The sequence below is a fragment of the Lissotriton vulgaris genome, chromosome 6 (assembly GCF_964263255.1).
Source record: "Lissotriton vulgaris chromosome 6, aLisVul1.2, whole genome shotgun sequence".
Taxonomy (NCBI): Eukaryota; Metazoa; Chordata; class Amphibia; order Caudata; family Salamandridae; genus Lissotriton; species Lissotriton vulgaris.
Genome location: NC_141694.1, coordinates 82,651,158 through 82,668,007, shown reverse-complemented (window position 1 = coordinate 82,668,007; position 16,850 = coordinate 82,651,158). Strand labels below are relative to the sequence as shown.

The following is a 16,850-nucleotide window of genomic DNA, read 5'->3' as shown; positions in this document are numbered from 1 at the left end:
TCACAGTCTTACACACTGTTAGCAAATAAAATACTGATCAAACTCACGTCACCGCCAATTCAGGCACAAACAATTGGCCACTGTATTTTTATTGTTGTGCATGCCATTTCCCACTTTTTACAGCAAAGCCACCCAGTCCTGAAAAAAAATGCACTTGATTAGACTCGAAATATAACCATAGAGGACCTATGCTATATGCCTGCTATTTACGTCATTTTTTCTTTGTTTTTTCCCTTTTCCTCCCAATGTAAAAATGTTTATAATATAAATGTGATGGAAAGGCCAATTATTACGTTTTTAATGATTAAGACAACAATAATGTCATCCAATGTCCTGATGAGGATGCCCACATTCTAGGAAAGGCATCGAAACGTCGACACATAAACCCCATATGCAAAATGTGTATGTAACATGGATAATTGCAATGGTGCGGTCTAACATTTAACGTCTGTCCCACTGAAACACAAGTGTACAGACATATTTTGTGCTTTTTCCATTTGGTTCTTTTTGTTGTTGTCCTGTGTATGTTGAAGGTCACGGCTGTGCCCGCTTGACATTTTTAACAACCAAAACTACTCTTTTGATCAAAAATAAATTCCTGTCCGGATGGACAGAAGACATACAATCTATTAAGTGTATGATCATTGCTTACAAAATACTTGTTATAGGGACCACTGTTCTTTGTAATAATTAATGCCCAAGGTCCCTATGCTATACCTTAAGGGTTCCCTTGTCTGTTTGAAACATATAGGAATTCCACAGCACTGCTGTTATGTATTTATGTATTTTACTCTACTTTTTTGGATACAAGGACTTTTCAGATCACTCTTCTGACCCCATTTGAATTTCAGAGTTAATTACAGCCGTTATTTTTGAACTGCAACCAGAAGCAGTGTGATAACCACATCGTTGGGTAACAGACTCATTGTGTTTATTCTTTTCTAGTTGGGGCAGTGCAAAGGTTTCCTTCTCTTGACCTCTTTTAGATCTCGCCTGGCGAGAGCAGCGCATAGCGCATGTGCGTCTCTCGCCATTGCAAGTACCTTTTGGAATCAATTCTGCCAAGTGCTTTAATGCACGCGTTTCTATGGACAAAGATGGCTGCTCTCGCCATTTGTCCAAAGCAAACAGCATGCGCCTGTCCCGGGGTCTGTGGACAGTCCGACTCCATCTTGCGATGCTTTCGTTGTCATAGCAACGAAAATGTTGCTTCCTGTACGTTGTGTCAGGTCAAAGTGCCAACAAGGGATTTTATTTGAGAAATATGATTTCTAATTAATTGTATTGAAATAATTAGGTAGTTCAGTCTGGCCAGATCTTGAACCAACAATTCAACAATTTACACATTCAATAAATGCGCAGAGAGAAACAGAACAAACACAGGGATATCTTTTTGTAAATATATAAATGTATTTTCATATGTAGATCACATTAAGAAGGGTACAATTAGAACGAAAATTATTCATCAAAAAAACATGGAGGTATATTGCAACTTACCCTACAATTCATGAATAAAAACATCCATTCCCAAATAGTCAAAGAGGTGACATATCTCCTGATACACAAAACAATCACTTAAATACATTAAATATTAAGGAAGTGGATGATTCAGTCGACGTTTCGATCTTCGGTGACGTGAATCCCTCAGACCATCTTCAGGACAATAAATATTGCATCTAACAAATACCCTTTTTCTGAGAGAGCCAATTTTCTGAGAATAAATCCTGCACAGTTAGTTCAATTTCAATTTTACAGGTTAAAGCCATTAGCAAAGCAAATGGCTTTAACCTGATCAAAGGCAAGACCTATTGCATTTTCAATGCTTGTTCTAAGATGCTCTCCGCGTGGGTAACCAGGTTCAGGTCATGTAGGGCTGTGAGGTTCTTCGACGTTCTTAGTCAGTTGGGACTGGAATTTCTCATAATTAGGTATTTCTGTTTTTTACTCATCACATAATGGAAATGAAAATACATTTTAGTGGGGGAGGAGCCAAGATGGCGGCGGAGACGGACGTGTAGTCTCCTGGCTCTCCGAGCCTTTGTCTCCCGCTGATATATCCTGCCTTCTATCCTGTTTTTGCGTGACTGCGGGAGGACGGCGAAAGTGCGCTGAGGCTGTTGCTGTTTCTCCGGGAATCCTGCCAGCCTCCCAGCCGGAGAACTAGCCGAGCTGCGCTGGCGGCCGCCCCTGAACCTGGAGCTGAGACCCGGGCTGCCCCGCTAAGATGGCGCTTGCTGGAGCACCGTGACCCGATCGAGCTGGGGGGAGGCCGGCGATCTGCCTCACTACGTACGACGCGACGATACTTCCTGGCCCCCTCTGCGAAGTCTCCTCCTGGCTGGCTGGAATTTCCCTGCCGCTTCGCTCTGAGGGGAGCTCAGGTGAGACGCGCTGTGCCTTCCCCGTACTGGAGTACTGCCGACTAGCGGAGCCTGCCTCTGGTTGTGCCCCCGCCCTGAGTTTGCTAGGGGGGGCTCATCTTTTTGTTCGCTCGCCGCCAGCTGCCCTGGACTATCCCGGTGGCCTGGGACCCTGTTTACCTCGCGGACCTCGCCTACACATTCCCGTGCTTTCCCGGGTGGGTGGCAATGATGGCTGGCGCCATAGAGGCGATGATGAGCTACACTACGGCCCAGGATTGTGACGCCGAATGGGCACCTGATCGATATGCTGGGTGGCGAGCCGCTCCTCAAACTACGGACAGGGTTGTACATTCCCCTGATGTGACCTACAACACTGTTTTGGTACCGCTTGCCGACCTGAGGGCTGCGTTGTGTGAGAACTTTCAAGTACTGTGCAGGAAGCTTGATGATGCGGGTCTTTCAGCGGCGCTTATACCACCAACTTGTTCCCCTCGCTGTGCTGATCCGCCTCCGCTGAGCTCCGACTGTGATACATTGGTGCCGTCTAAACGCATGGAGGATAGTTCTTTTGGCAACGCTACAGTGTTTCCCTCCCTGCCTGCATCCAAGACCTCCTTCGTGGCATTGCAACCTTTGTTTACGGCGCAGTTGGCGCTGCAACTGGCTTTCCTGTTGATTTGTGACCTACAGGCTCCGCTATTAATGAACCGTGTTCTGCGATGCCTGTCTGCTCTGACAACGTTATCCCATTGGGACAGTGGAACTGTTTGTGCTTGGCGGCGTCCATTTTGCTCTTGTATGTCTCGATTCTACCGAGGGTGGCCATCTTGTTTCTTTGTTCCATCTGAGGCGAGCTCTTGCCGGGTGTCATGGTTGGGTGGACGCTTGCGATCTGATCAGGGCTAGGGGCTTCCGGGTGATAACTTATGCTGGTCTGTCTGGTGGGGTCTCGGACTGGGGCGCTTCCTCGGCGCGTATTGCAGTGATGACTCTTCACATCTCATTCTGTTTTTGCTGTGGGTGGAAGTGTACAATTCTGGCTGGGAGTTCGGGAGACCTTGGATTTGGCCCTCCTCCGGTAACAATAGGTTTCCTTTTTCTTTTCTTCCTTTTCTTTTTACTATATTTCGGGTTCCTTATTGGGCGACAGGCACACTGCTGGGGGGGGATAGGCCGTAGCCTCTGCATGCGTGTAGGGTTTGGGGGTTGGGATTTTATTTACCGTTTTTAGTTACTATGGGCCTGGTTTTTCTTCTCATTCTTCTGTTCTTTCCTTTTCCTTTTTTCTATCTTGAGTCCGTGAATGGGATTGGTGATGGGTGGGCGACGGGGGATGCAGTGCTTTTTGATTGGCTTCATTATCCTGATACGTATACTCCTGTGCCGCCATACTGCCTGGGGGGTTTCGGCTTCTGTTGTTGCTGAATTTCGCGTGATGATGTTGCCTGATTATGTACTGAAGTGATCGCACGGACTCTGCTTTCCTTGGCTTACTATTTATATAAAAAAGTAAACTTCATTTTTGGGATAAAATCTTAAAATTAACCTTCACTGCTCCTGGACACGGTAACACAGCGCTATCCGTTGTAACTTTAATTGCTTGCTGAGTTGTATTAATGAGCTACTGTGTCGCCGTATTGTTTGCATTCGTGCTTAAAATGGTATCGTGGCCGGCCTGATGGTTGTAGGCCCGTATTTGTTCTTTTATACTGCACAATAAAGGTTTCCCAAAAATAAAAAAAAAATAAAAAAAAGAAAATACATTTTAGTTATTCCCTTATATTGCACATGTGATATTTCTTGCCATATTCATAATAGAAACACAGATTTCTCCACTGAGCATAGAGGAGACAAATGGTGGTGGGAAAGCTAGGGGTAAAGTGTTTGGAGGAGAGTACATGGTGGGTGAGGTGTATGAAAAAACGTAGCCCTCATTGTTAGTTAGGAAGTTTTTAAGATTCCTCGGCCTGGGAAGATCACCATGTCATAGCCTCTGAATGACAACATTGAATAGCCTTGTACATGTGTAGTCACTTATACGAAGGTGTCTAGACTGATCATCACTAATTTTACTCCTTGTCAATTACCATTATTTCGGCATACTGCCATAAAAGAGCAATAAAACTGGAAAAGCAAACATAAAACTTATAAAAACACATAATGGAAAAATCGATCCTAATATAAAAACAAGCATACATTTTTTTTGACGGGAAAACAACAGACTATATTTGATACTCCAATCGGACTAATACGACATATAATTTAAGCTTCTCATTTAACGGGGGAGCTGCATCCACAGAAAGGGTGATCAATATTGCTGGTTCCCTCGACCAATCAGAGTGCATTATTCATAAAAGGAGGAGAAATCAGTAGCAGTTTACAACCACAATAATGTCTAAAGTGTGACTATTCAACACAACAGGATAAAATGCAAATTTCTTTAGAATGCGGTTACTGCGCACCTTACCCTACATGGAGTCCAACCTGTGGTAGCAGATTTTATATTTGTCATAGAGGCAAATGCTGCTTACTGTTTCGAGGTTTTTTTACTCCTGGGTTAAGTTTCCTGTTGATAGAAACAATAATTTCTTTCATGAATATGAATGTTGGTCAGTGCCACAAATTTACCGTCCGTATTGTTTACTTGAAGTTTCGTTGTCAGCTTGGGAGCGCACACCGTATGGTTTAATGGCTCCCTCCCTCACCCTGTTTCGGTGGTCAATCTCGATCCATTGGGCCACCTGGCCCGATTTGGCGGGCTTTACTCCACATCCAAATTTTCAGACTATTACGCACGCAGAGCTGCAACTATTACATACGTCCTTGATTCATATACATAGAGGTGTCATACAGTATCTGTCCCGTAATGTACCAGTGGCTCTGGCAGGTGCCACTCAGCCACCAGGACATGGTGGCATGGTTATAAGTTCTATCCTGATTAATTCTGTAATGAGGAAGCAACCTCAGAATAGGGATGAATTTCCTTTTTGGTTGGCAGAAAAGTTTGAGCAACTCGAAGCTGAATTTCCACACACTTCTCCTGTGGATAAACACAGCATACTGACTAGGAGCTTACCAATTGGTCTTATTCCCAATTTAGCAGATTGTACCACTTGGGGGAAGGAGTTTGCAGCGGTTTATTCCCTCTGCTTTTGCACCCCCTCCATGACTTTGCTTCTGACGGTTCTTAGGAAAGTTTGGGATGAGCATGGGACAGAGGCCAATCAAGTGGGAGACAGTCAACTTGCAGGTGAGTCGACGCCTTGAGGCAGTGGCTGACGTTGATTAACAACTTGAGTTGGCAAAGATTATAGCTAAAGTATATAAATCCTTGGGGCGCAATAATTTTGGAAAATTAACCCCCGCCAAAGATACATGGCGTCCAGTCTTTCCAAAAAAGACCTGGAATAAAAGTGACAGCAACAACAGAAGCAAGGTTCGCCAACACCTGTTGCTTCTAAAAGTAGATCTGATTTGTGTGACCGCCGTAAACTAAAGACACCTGAAAGATTTAAGGTTACTGATCTACGCTCTCCTCGTTCCTTTCAGGAATCATTGGACCCACAGTTCAATAGGGAGGGAGTGGCAGGATCGCTAACTAGGCGAGTCCACTCAACAAAACTCGAGCCGCAGAGACAATTTTTATGGAAAAACAAAGCCGAAGGAACAACTTCCATACTGTGCCCCGTTACAAAATAAAAAAGTTGCTGCTTTTATCAGCGAAATATGCCTCAGACTGTGAGAACCCTGCTCCTCGATAGGAGATGGGCTCCACAACACGGCGGAAGTTACCATGGTGTGGGAGGCACTCCGTCCTTGTCTGGAGGCGAAAGCATCAGATACTTTTATACCAGTGGAAACAGCAGATACACAGGTTGCATTCCTGGATAGACTTTATGAGATAATCCTCCAAATTAAGGGTGATATCAGACGGACAATTAAGGGCAGTGTTTGGGAAAACCTTTCTTCCTTTTATGACCTCTTGTTGGTGGAGGCGGATTGGCTCTTTGCTTCTTCACGAGGGTAAGACTTAATACTGCCTAGTTTTTACTGTTACGTCTTGGAGGAGGCTAAACAAGCTTACTGTCATAATGCGCCTTGGTCTTAGCACTGGCTGTGTATCATAACCAAGTGGGCTAAGACAAACTTTCACCAGCACATGAGATACCTTTGCGTTCGATGCCGCAGCCACAGGCCCAATACCCCATCAAATGAGATGTCAAAGCTTCCACAAGTAAAATCCTGACTCAATTGGAATATCAGGGTGTAATTGAAGCCTGTGCTTGATCAATGAATAATCCTCTTTTGCCGATTGGGAATCCTGATGGTTCCTATCTCATTGTTTTGAATTATAGAAATTTGAATAGTCGTGTTCACATTTTTTTCATACAAAACACACACCAGCTCTGCGTTGATCAATAACAGTACGTAAGAAGTATAAGACAACTCTGGATATCTCCAATGGCTTTACCATCACAATCCGGCTCCTGACAGCCGTGACTTGACAGTATTTACCGTGGGCGGCAATAAAAAAAGATTTTTGCGTTTGTCTATGGACTATAAGAATAGTCATGGAGTTCTTACAGAACAAGTAGTCTCTCTTCTTCATATCATAGACCAAGATGCTTTTTCATATGTTGATGACATTTATTTGACAGATGGCGAGTTGATACCGCATCTTGTCCACATTGACCGCATCATTATGGCTTTTGCCGACCTAGGGTACACATTTTTGCTTATTCACACATCACCTATTTGGCTGGGCTTGTTTTTTGGGTTACGAACTTAATGAAGGTAGGGGTCAAGCCCCTAATGTCTTGGAGAAATGTGCTCAATTGCAACCTCCTTCCACTTTAAAGAAGTTACAATCTTTGCTGGGATTTTTAAATATCGGGCGAACATGCCCAATTTATCAAGCCGCTTTAAGTGTTGATACAACCCTCCTTTTTTTTGTCTTCCAGCTGGCTTCCAGAACACACTGCAATTCTACTGTCTTTGCACTCTGATATGCTTGCGACCAACTTCCTCTAAACAAGAGACAATACTACGAATTTGGACATAAGGTGTGTACCGGGTTCAGTGGGTTTCACATACTTGACATTTAATGAAGGTGATGCAGTACCCATAGCTTACAAATCGCACTTGTACACTTAAGCAGAGATGCATTTCTCTTCGATAGAAAAAATTCCTACTGCAGTTCAGATGGGGATTCTTAAAGAACACTCTCTTGTTCAAGGTAAACGCATTCTTATGGGCTCGCCTGTGCCAGCTCTTGAGGCGGTCAGTAAGCGAGTGTTCCGAATTCTAAGGCTTTGCATCCTAGTTGGATTCAATGGGCAAGTTTGTTGACGTAGGCTGATGTCACTTTTATCTTTGACCCATCATTACAGATGCAGGAATTTTTATAATACGAACCGGTTCATCCTCCTCTGCTGTCTCCCTTCCTCTGGATCGGTACAAATGTATCATTTATACCGACCGATCTGCTCAACCGGCCGTGGGCTCTAAACATGCCTATTCAGCTGCCTGCACTACAGTGAAGTGCTGCATGGTTGACTGTAATTTTAAGTCTTCCTTGGTGCATACGCAAACTTTAGGAGACTGTACAGCTCAATTGGCTGAACTGCATGCTTTGTTGTTGGCTGTAGAATTAGCTGATCCCGCAGTGCCCACTCTTATTGTGTGCGATTCATTTTACTGTGTGCAGTCATTTAATGACAATTTGTTCTTTTGGTCTTAAAATGATTATAGCGATTCTAAAGGCAGCACACTAAAGCATAAAACACTTAGGGTTCGAGTGGCAGCTCTTTAGGAGAGTCTGCCGCTCACACGTTATCCATATTCTTGGCCATTAGCGTGTGGTAGCACATGCTCTTGGTAATTCTATGGCAGATGAGGCAGCCAAATCTGCAAGAGCCATTTGTTCAGTAGCAGCCGTATCAAGGTCCATGACTAAAATACAATGATATACTTGCTGCTATAGCTGTAACGAAAGATGGGACGACATTCCAGCAAGATTTTCCTCCCAAATATTCTTATCATCTGTCGCAGGAGCAAGTCCCGTTTGCAACAATACCGCCCGTTGGAGATAGGCTGATTCCCAAAGCGGACTGCATGCTTCCTTTGATCATAGCCGCTCATGAGGGCATTGCATCTGCTCATGCTGGAGTTTCAGCGACAGTGTCCCTCTTGCAGGAGCGATATTAGTGGCGTGGCTTGTATAGACAGACTTGTAATTATTTGCTATCTTGTGACATTTGTCAACAGATTAAGCCGTCCACAGTTGCACGTCCACCACATACACACCTATACATTTTGAATCATCCATTTGGTGCATTTACCTTGATCACTGCAGTCCTTTGTCGTCAGACACTGCCTATAAGTATATTTTGGTTGCAGTGGATTCAAGCACGAGATCCCTTTGGGTTTGTCCGCTACATTCTGCTGATGCTCGAAATGTCACTAGAGACTTGCGTGTCTTTGTCAGAACATTTGCTTGCGGCAAGGTCCAGCATTTGCCTCTAAGGCGTACAAAGATGCAATGAGGCCATTGGTGGTGCTGCTGCAATTTTTGTCTCCATACAGGCCTGAGGGCAGTTCCATAGTGGAGCGAATGAACCATGACTAAAAGCAGTCTTTGACAGCTAGGGTTTCAGGTACTGGTCAGAGTTGGCTGACTCATTTGTATGATGTCTAACGTGCACTAAATAATCTCCTTAGAAGATCTATAGGTGGGAGTACCCGATACGAAATGCTCTTTGGCATTAAAATGTTTGTGCCAGACCTTGATGGTCTAGATGCTGCGGTGGCTGCCGCAACATTTGTCGTAGATAACCATTGTGCTATGTTACAAGGTCTACAGAACACCCGAGATGCCCTTGCAAAGGATCATTTGCCCTCGTCCACAGATGCAGAGGTGCTGATTCTGGTAATAGGCTGTCTTCCTAAAGTTGTAAATTTGGTCTGGGAGAAGTTGGAGAACAAAACAGAATTTGGTCCCTTCAATTGTGCACCGGTCCCAGTTCTTGGCTTGAAGGGTGCTTGTACTGTGATTTTACCTCTACTGCCTGGTCGGAAGGAGAATCACTTCATTTCGATTGAACATGTCAGGTTACACCATTTGGCCGATACTATATATTATGCAGAGCCGCATTCCTCGGCAGGATGTTTCTAAGCAGCAGATGTCGTCCCAACGATTCCTGCAATTCGATGTTTTACCAGTTTTGTTGTCATCTACAGCTGCTACGTCCTCGTGAGAATCGTGTGGACTTATGCAGTTTTATAGGTTCTAAATCATCTTTAAATCCCATGGCCCCACACAAACGTGTCAATAGAAGAGCATAAATGAGTCTCATTCTCCACTTTGTACCATGCCAACCAAGCGACATTGACTCCCTTTGAGTATTCTCCATAATATCAAACCTGTTCTGCATATGTATTATGGATTCAGTGGCACACTTTTGAAAATGTCCAGTGTCCCTTTGTGTCATGGTGAGACTCTTGACTCCCTTATTTTTGGTACAAGCCTTCCAGACAGGAGAGCTGTCTCGTTGCAAAGACAGACATACTGAAAGCTGACTTAGGAATGCCTTTCACCTATGGCTTTGTGCTTTGTAACACACATTTGCATACTTTTTATTCGCTGGCTTTAGTTATTTTAGATGGTCCAGTATTTCTTTGTCCCTCCTGTGGACATAGCTTGTTTTAATACTTCTCATATGGGTCCTTGGAGTCTTCAACAATTGATGCCCCCCCCCCCTTTTTGTGTTGTCCTCATTGAGAATGCATGCAGTTGTCAGCTATCTCCCTTACATGCAAGTTCACAAAGAAGCTGCTGCACAAAAGAAACATGCTGTATTTTGGTGAAACGGTTTCCTGCCTCCTATCTTTCTGCACGACTGACTACTTCTCTCTGGCACTACAAGTTCCCCAAGCGCTGTGTCTACGAGCTTGTTTATTTTAGTATGTGCTCTTTTCAAGTAGCATAACTAAAACGATTCTCTTCCTCAGTTTCATGCCCAAGGCATAGCCCCTGGATGTTGGAGAAGCTGAAGCATCCCCCAAAGCAACAATCAAGAGTTCAGAAGTGGGCTGGGCAATAAACGGGTCTTTGTTAGAAAAACAAAAAGACATCCTAGAACCTTAAATTGCTCACTCCTGTACCAGCAACATTGTCACTTGTCATACAGTTCACTTTACAAAATCCTCTCAGTTTGCAGTAAGTGAAAGAAAAATAAACACAAATCTCCATGCGAAAGGCAGCAGTAATTTGTCTCAAAACATAGCCTCGCATTTGACCTGTCTTTGAACCCACAGCAAATATAACTAGGTAAAAGCTAAATTTAACAGCCGCTTTTTGCTCATTCACATTCGGAACTCCAGCATGGTTGTTTTGGGGGCACTACAGCACCTCCCATACCCCTGCATACGGCACCTATGTGTCTGCTGTGTATAGTTCCTCATAGAGGTGTCTGAAGGTCTGAGACATTTCTTTGTCTGCTCTTAATTGCTCTCCCTTTGATTTGGTGATTTATGTGATTGTGTATTTTAGCCCTTAATTTGCAGGTGAGCACTTTAGCTACCTTGTTTCCATCTTTATAATAGAACTGATGCGTGTGGAGTAGAGTGTACTCTGGCCTGTCTGTGTGTAGAACCTCAATCGACATTGTCACCAGACCTTCACTGCCCCTGTTTGTTTATGACCAACCTCTATATCTCTCCCTTTCCCTTCAAGTTCCACCCTTTTTCTTTCCCTACTTTATTACTTTTTGTGGCTAGGACGATAAACTCGCACCATAATATGGCATGAAGGGTGTCGCATGGGAAGGCTAATTGTGCTAGTATATTATCATTGTCTTGCAGGAAGCATTGGATCAAACCTTGAATTTCAAGTTGGGTGTGTTAATTCTTGATTGTCATTTAATCTCCAACTTTGGCCTGAGCTACGTGCAGGGGCTTCCTCAGAGATATATCAATTGGAGAGTCAATAGGGTCCATATAGGAATCACGACTGCATCACCAGCACATTTATTAGTGCCCTTACTTGAATGGCTAGCTCCTCAAACCCACTGGTCACAATTGGCCCTTGCCAGTCTCACAACTTGTAATATTTCTAATTATCACTCCGTTTTAATTTGTGGAATTGAGCTCAAGTGAAATACTTGCCCATCACGAGTAGTGTTTCACTGTGCTGTGATATATATTCCCGTAGGATGTTATTATCTCTCTTTAGGAAGGCATTTGCTTTAAAATAGTATTGTCATTTTCAGCCAAGCAGGTGTCTTGGTGATTCCAGAGAAATCTCAGTATTTTACCAATCCCGTTCATGCTCTGAGGATGTTCTGTCGGACTCGGTGGGGTCGGAGTACAGTCCTAGGATATGAGAGTCAAATGTATATTGGTGAACCCTTTGAAATGATGCTCATTTCGGAGCCGCCTCCTTAAACCATTAGTGCCACAAACTCCTTAGTCTTCTTTGATGGTTAGTTATGGTTCCCTAGAGAGGAGGCTTAGTTATATGATGCGCACCGGCAATTCCTAAGCAGAAGGTAAATCGCTTGCTTCTAAATCCTTTATCACAGTCTGGAAAATTGAAATGTTCCTTGTAAGCTTTGAATCCGGGGCGCTTTTCTCCTAAACAATAGAGGGTCTACTTGCTCCCATTCTGTTCGAGGTCATCCAAGCTCATTGTGATGTGGCCTGCGGCCTTTAGACCAAAGCAGCCTCTTTAATGCTGCTCAGTTCAGTTTTGTAGACCATTTACACAAAGTGGGCGAGGGAAAGGTTTGGACATTGTTCTATACAGGACAGCATATATTTCAGAAGAAGGTAGATCAGCACATATTATATACTGAGAGCTTATGCAATGAGGCCAGGTTCATGTATCCAAAGTCTCCTGTGACTGGATTAGTGCATGGTGAAGCGGGGCAGACAACACATTTCTGAATAAGTACCATGAGACCTGGAGCAAGGGACTCAAGTGAATGCCAAAGGGATGGGATGTGAGTTAGGGACAGAGCCAAGACATTCAATGGTTTTCAGGGGCACATGGCAGGATTATGATGCTTGGGCCAGTGGATATAAAAAACGGGGTTTTGAGAAGGGTAACCGGTGTAACAGCAGCAGAACCAGCTTCAGTGTCGTGAGTCAAAACACAGCTAAGAGACATGAAATAAGTGGCCTGAAGTTCGCGACAATTGAAGCCCTTTTTGATTGGTACTTGAGGGAGATGTCTGAGAAATGAGAGGAATGCTTAGGAACGAGGCTGTGTGAGGGGGGAATGAGTAAAGCATCACTGCTGATACCAATGCTGAGTGGTTGGGCAATACCCATTATTGCCAGCAGTCGTTTCAGAGTTAATGGTAATCCTAGTTTTGGGGAGCCTACCTGAAGTAGATTGATGGGAATACTTTATGTGCACATAGGTGTGCAATTTACTGGTCATTTTCATTTTAGTGGCATTTCCATTGCATCTCTAAATGTTTTGAAAGCACTATTTACTTGTTGAGGGCATCATTGCTTTTCTCTTTGTAATGGTTGTGGAGTACAGAATGTTGGCTTGCTACCACTTCACGAGGCTGACAGTAGGCGAAGTGTAGCTGGCTTCCTGTGGATTTATAGAAGGATTATGGAAAACTGCTCCTCCTTTACAGGATGTTGAGCTTCTTGTATCCACCTTTGCGGCTATTACGTCCCATCCTTCTTGATAGCAACATCCACTTGCCTCCTGACGGTATCTTACGTTTAGGGACACAATGCTTCATCTGTGGCTCAAATTGTACGACAAACCTTTTTCATTCTCCTTTATCAATCTCTTTATTATCCACAGCCAGATGGCATGTCAGTGTACCTCCCTACGTCAAGGACATCTTTAAATATTTCATTTCTGTGGTTCACGAAGCACTACAGACTTTCAGGAGTAAATTTCCAGCATCACTAGTACCGATCTAGCCCTGACTTGGTTGTTCGACTTACTGCGTCTGGCAGAGTGTCACATTAAGAATAGTGGAGAAGGGTGTTGCCGGTGGCAGAGGCGGGCTCTATCCACTTAGCGCTTAACTGCTGTCAGCTACACTGCTCGCGCTGTTCTCATAGCGGTTTGTTTTTATTTAGCGACTAAGGCTATTTTTAAAAACGTTCAGTGTATGTTTACCTGATTACGCTTGTATCACTGCACCACACTTTCAGGCTGTTTGTATTCCGCCCACTCCCGCTCCGGTCCGCCGCGTCCAATCATGGGCGTTTGATGCGGAGGGTGAGGAAGAGCCTTGCACTTCCGGGCTCAGGGATCACAGGTCAGCGCTCTAGCGACGCTGTGAGTGGAAAGTCTACTTAAGGTCAGCTGTGTTATCTCGCGCTGTGGAGAAGGGTGTTGCCGGTGGCAGAGGCGGGCTCTATCCACTTAGCGCTTAACTGCTGTCAGCTACACTGCTCGCGCTGTTCTGATAGCGGTTTGTTTTTATTTAGCGACTAAGGCTATTTTTAAAAACGTTCAGTGTATGTTTACCTGATTACGCTTGTATCACTGCACCACACTTTCAGGCTGTTTGAATTCCTCCCACTCCCGCCCCGGTCCGCCGCGTCCAATCGTGGGCGTTTGATGCGGAGGGTGAGGAGGAGCCTTGCACTTCCGGGCTCAGGGATTACAGGTCAGCGCTCTAGCGACGCTGTGAGTGGAAAGTCTACTTAAGGTCAGCTGTGTTATCTCGCGCTGTGGAGAAGGGTGTTGCCGGTGGCAGAGGCGGGCTCTATCCACTTAGCGCTTAACTGCTGTCAGCTACACTGCTCGCGCTGTTCTCATAGCGGTTTGTTTTTATTTAGCGACTAAGGCTATTTTTAAAAACGCTCAGTGTATGTTTACCTGATTACGCTTGTATCACTGCACCACACTTTCAGGCTGTTTGTATTCCGCCCACTCCCGCCCCGGTCCGCCGCGTCCAATCATGGGCGTTTGATGCGGAGGGTGAGGAGGAGCCTTGCACTTCCGGGCTCAGGGATCACAGGTCAGCGCTCTAGCGACCCCTCCCTACGCTATAAATGTGCTTTGGTCAGCGACCGTGCAGCGGGTGCGCAGGAAGCGCGCCGAAGTCGAGCCAAAGTCAAGCTCGTCTGCGCCCGTCCGCGGCCGGACGGGGCGCGGGGCCTTAAACCCTGGCTCTCCTAAACCCACCACCATAAGGTATGGCAGACAAGAACTGTTAGATATCCAGCCCAATACTCCCTCATGCTGCAAACACTCTATGAATGCTCTATCGATAAAGAACTGTACCATATGCACATTTGCCCCAGATAATAATATAATAACTAATAGTGCGATAAACACAGTAAAAGCAGCCCTGCTTAACTGCAGATCCCTGCGAAAACACCGTACAGAAATCTTTCATCTACTTGAAGATGACAATATTAATATCCTGTTTCTCACGGAAACATGGCTGGACGAGTACTCAGACCCCGACATCCTTCAGGCCCTACCTCCCAGCTACTCCCTCTCCAGACTAGATAGGAAGGATGGCAGAGGCGGGGGTATTGCCATTGCTACTAAAGCTCCTCTAGAATGCACCCTCGCTCCTATTTCGGTTGACGATAGTGAAGCTGGCTCTTTTACCATCACTACTGGACCTAACCACTCTCTCTCCGGTATCCTCGTGTACCGTCTCCCTGGAAGGCTCTATGATTTTACTCCTACTCTTATGGAAGCCTTAACCCATCTAGCACTTAGAAAAACACGAATATTAGTACTAGGTGATTTAAATGTCCATTTTGACGACCCCCTCGATAAGGAGGCGGTATACATTAAATCCGAGTTACTCTCCCTACAACTAGAGTTAAAAAATAACGATCCGTCACACCAACAAGGACATTTATTGGACCCTATATTTGGAAACTGGAAGGGAGTCCAGACCCTATCTCCCCAGCCAGTACCCTGGTCTGACCACTTCATTATCCCTATACAACTCCAACTAGATGGAACTGAGCATCACAAACAAAGTTCACAGCGATATAAACGCAGGAAATGGAAAAACTTCTCTATAGACTCTTTCACTAAAATTCTCCAAGACGCAGGGCATCCTAGAGGATCCGACTGTGAGACAGCATATGAACACCTACAAGAATGCATCACGAAAGCTCTGGACATTACTGCCCCTAATCGCACTGTAACTAACGCCACGAGGAGAAAAAAAACGGTCCCGTGGTTCAGTCAGGAGCTCCAGCTTGCCAAAACTGCTTGTAAAAAGCTTGAAAGAGAATGGCGTCACAACTTCTGCCCTGAAATCAAAGCCCGGTATAAAGTAGCGCAAAAAGAATATAATAAAAAGATACGCGCGTCCAAAGCATCTCACTATAATAACCGGATCTTGGAAGCTGAAAACTCCTCGAAGGAGCTCTTCCAGATTTTCAAGGAAATCTCAATAATCGACTCCAATCCTACTTTCCATAATGACTCAGTGGAAACCTGTAATAAAATTGCTAAGTATTTCTCTGGCAAAATCACGAATATATATGCTAATTTTTCTAGCAACATAAAACCTGGTTCTGACTTTGCAGAGAGTGAAGACCATATACGCACACAATCCTGTCTTTGTACTTTTTCCGTTCCTCCCGCTGATATCCTAGTGACAACTTGCAAAAGCATCAAATCCGGCTCTCCACGAGATCCCGCTCCACCTAAAATTTTAGCAGCCAGCCTTTCGGTCTTAGAGCCCCACTTCAGACATATGCTTCAAATATCTTTTTCCACTGCCTGTTTACCTGCAGAATGGAAGAAAGCCATAGTGCTCCCCATCAAAAAAAAAAACAACATGAGTCAGGACATATTGGAGAACCTACGTCCAATCTCCCTGCTACCCTATTTAGCAAAACTAGCAGAGAAAGTAGCCAATGTCCAACTTATGGCCCATCTTGAAGCCCAAAATGCCTTTCACACATCGCAGTCAGGCTTCAGATCGAGCTTCTCCACAGAGACAGCACTCCTGAGAGCAACTGAAACTCTGCGGGAAGGAGCCGACGAGGGCAAGACCATGGCTCTCATCATGCTGGACCTCAGCGCCGCGTTTGACACTGTAGCACACTCCATCTTGCTACAGTGTCTAAACCGAGCGGGGGTCACCAAAGAGGCTCTGGGATGGTTGAAGGCCTTCCTTACCAACAGGAGTTTTCAGGTCCAGAGAGGGACTTTCCTCTCGGATAGCATGACATTGGAACAGGGGGTACCTCAGGGCTCTGCCCTGAGTCCCACTCTGTTCAACCTGTACATGGCTCCGTTGGCAGAGGTGGTCCAATCGTTCGGCGTAGAGCTTGTCTCTTACGCCGACGATACTCAACTTCTGATCTCCCTATCTCAAGCTCCCTCCTCTGAGGCCGACAACTTTAAATTTGTTTGTTATTTGTTATTGCGGGTTTATATAGCGCCAAGTCACCTGCAGGTCTCAGGGCGCTTATACCACATGTCATAACAACCAAGGGACTGAGAGGGTAGAGGAAAGGACA

At 44.9% G+C, this 16,850-nt stretch overlaps 1 protein-coding gene across 1 annotated transcript in view; it reads left to right on the top strand.

Annotated features, from left to right (window-relative positions):
* Nucleotides 1–16,850, top strand: part of LOC147706831 (zinc finger protein 318-like) — a 456,333-nt gene that overhangs the window by 326,615 nt on the left and 112,868 nt on the right. The window lies entirely within an intron of this gene.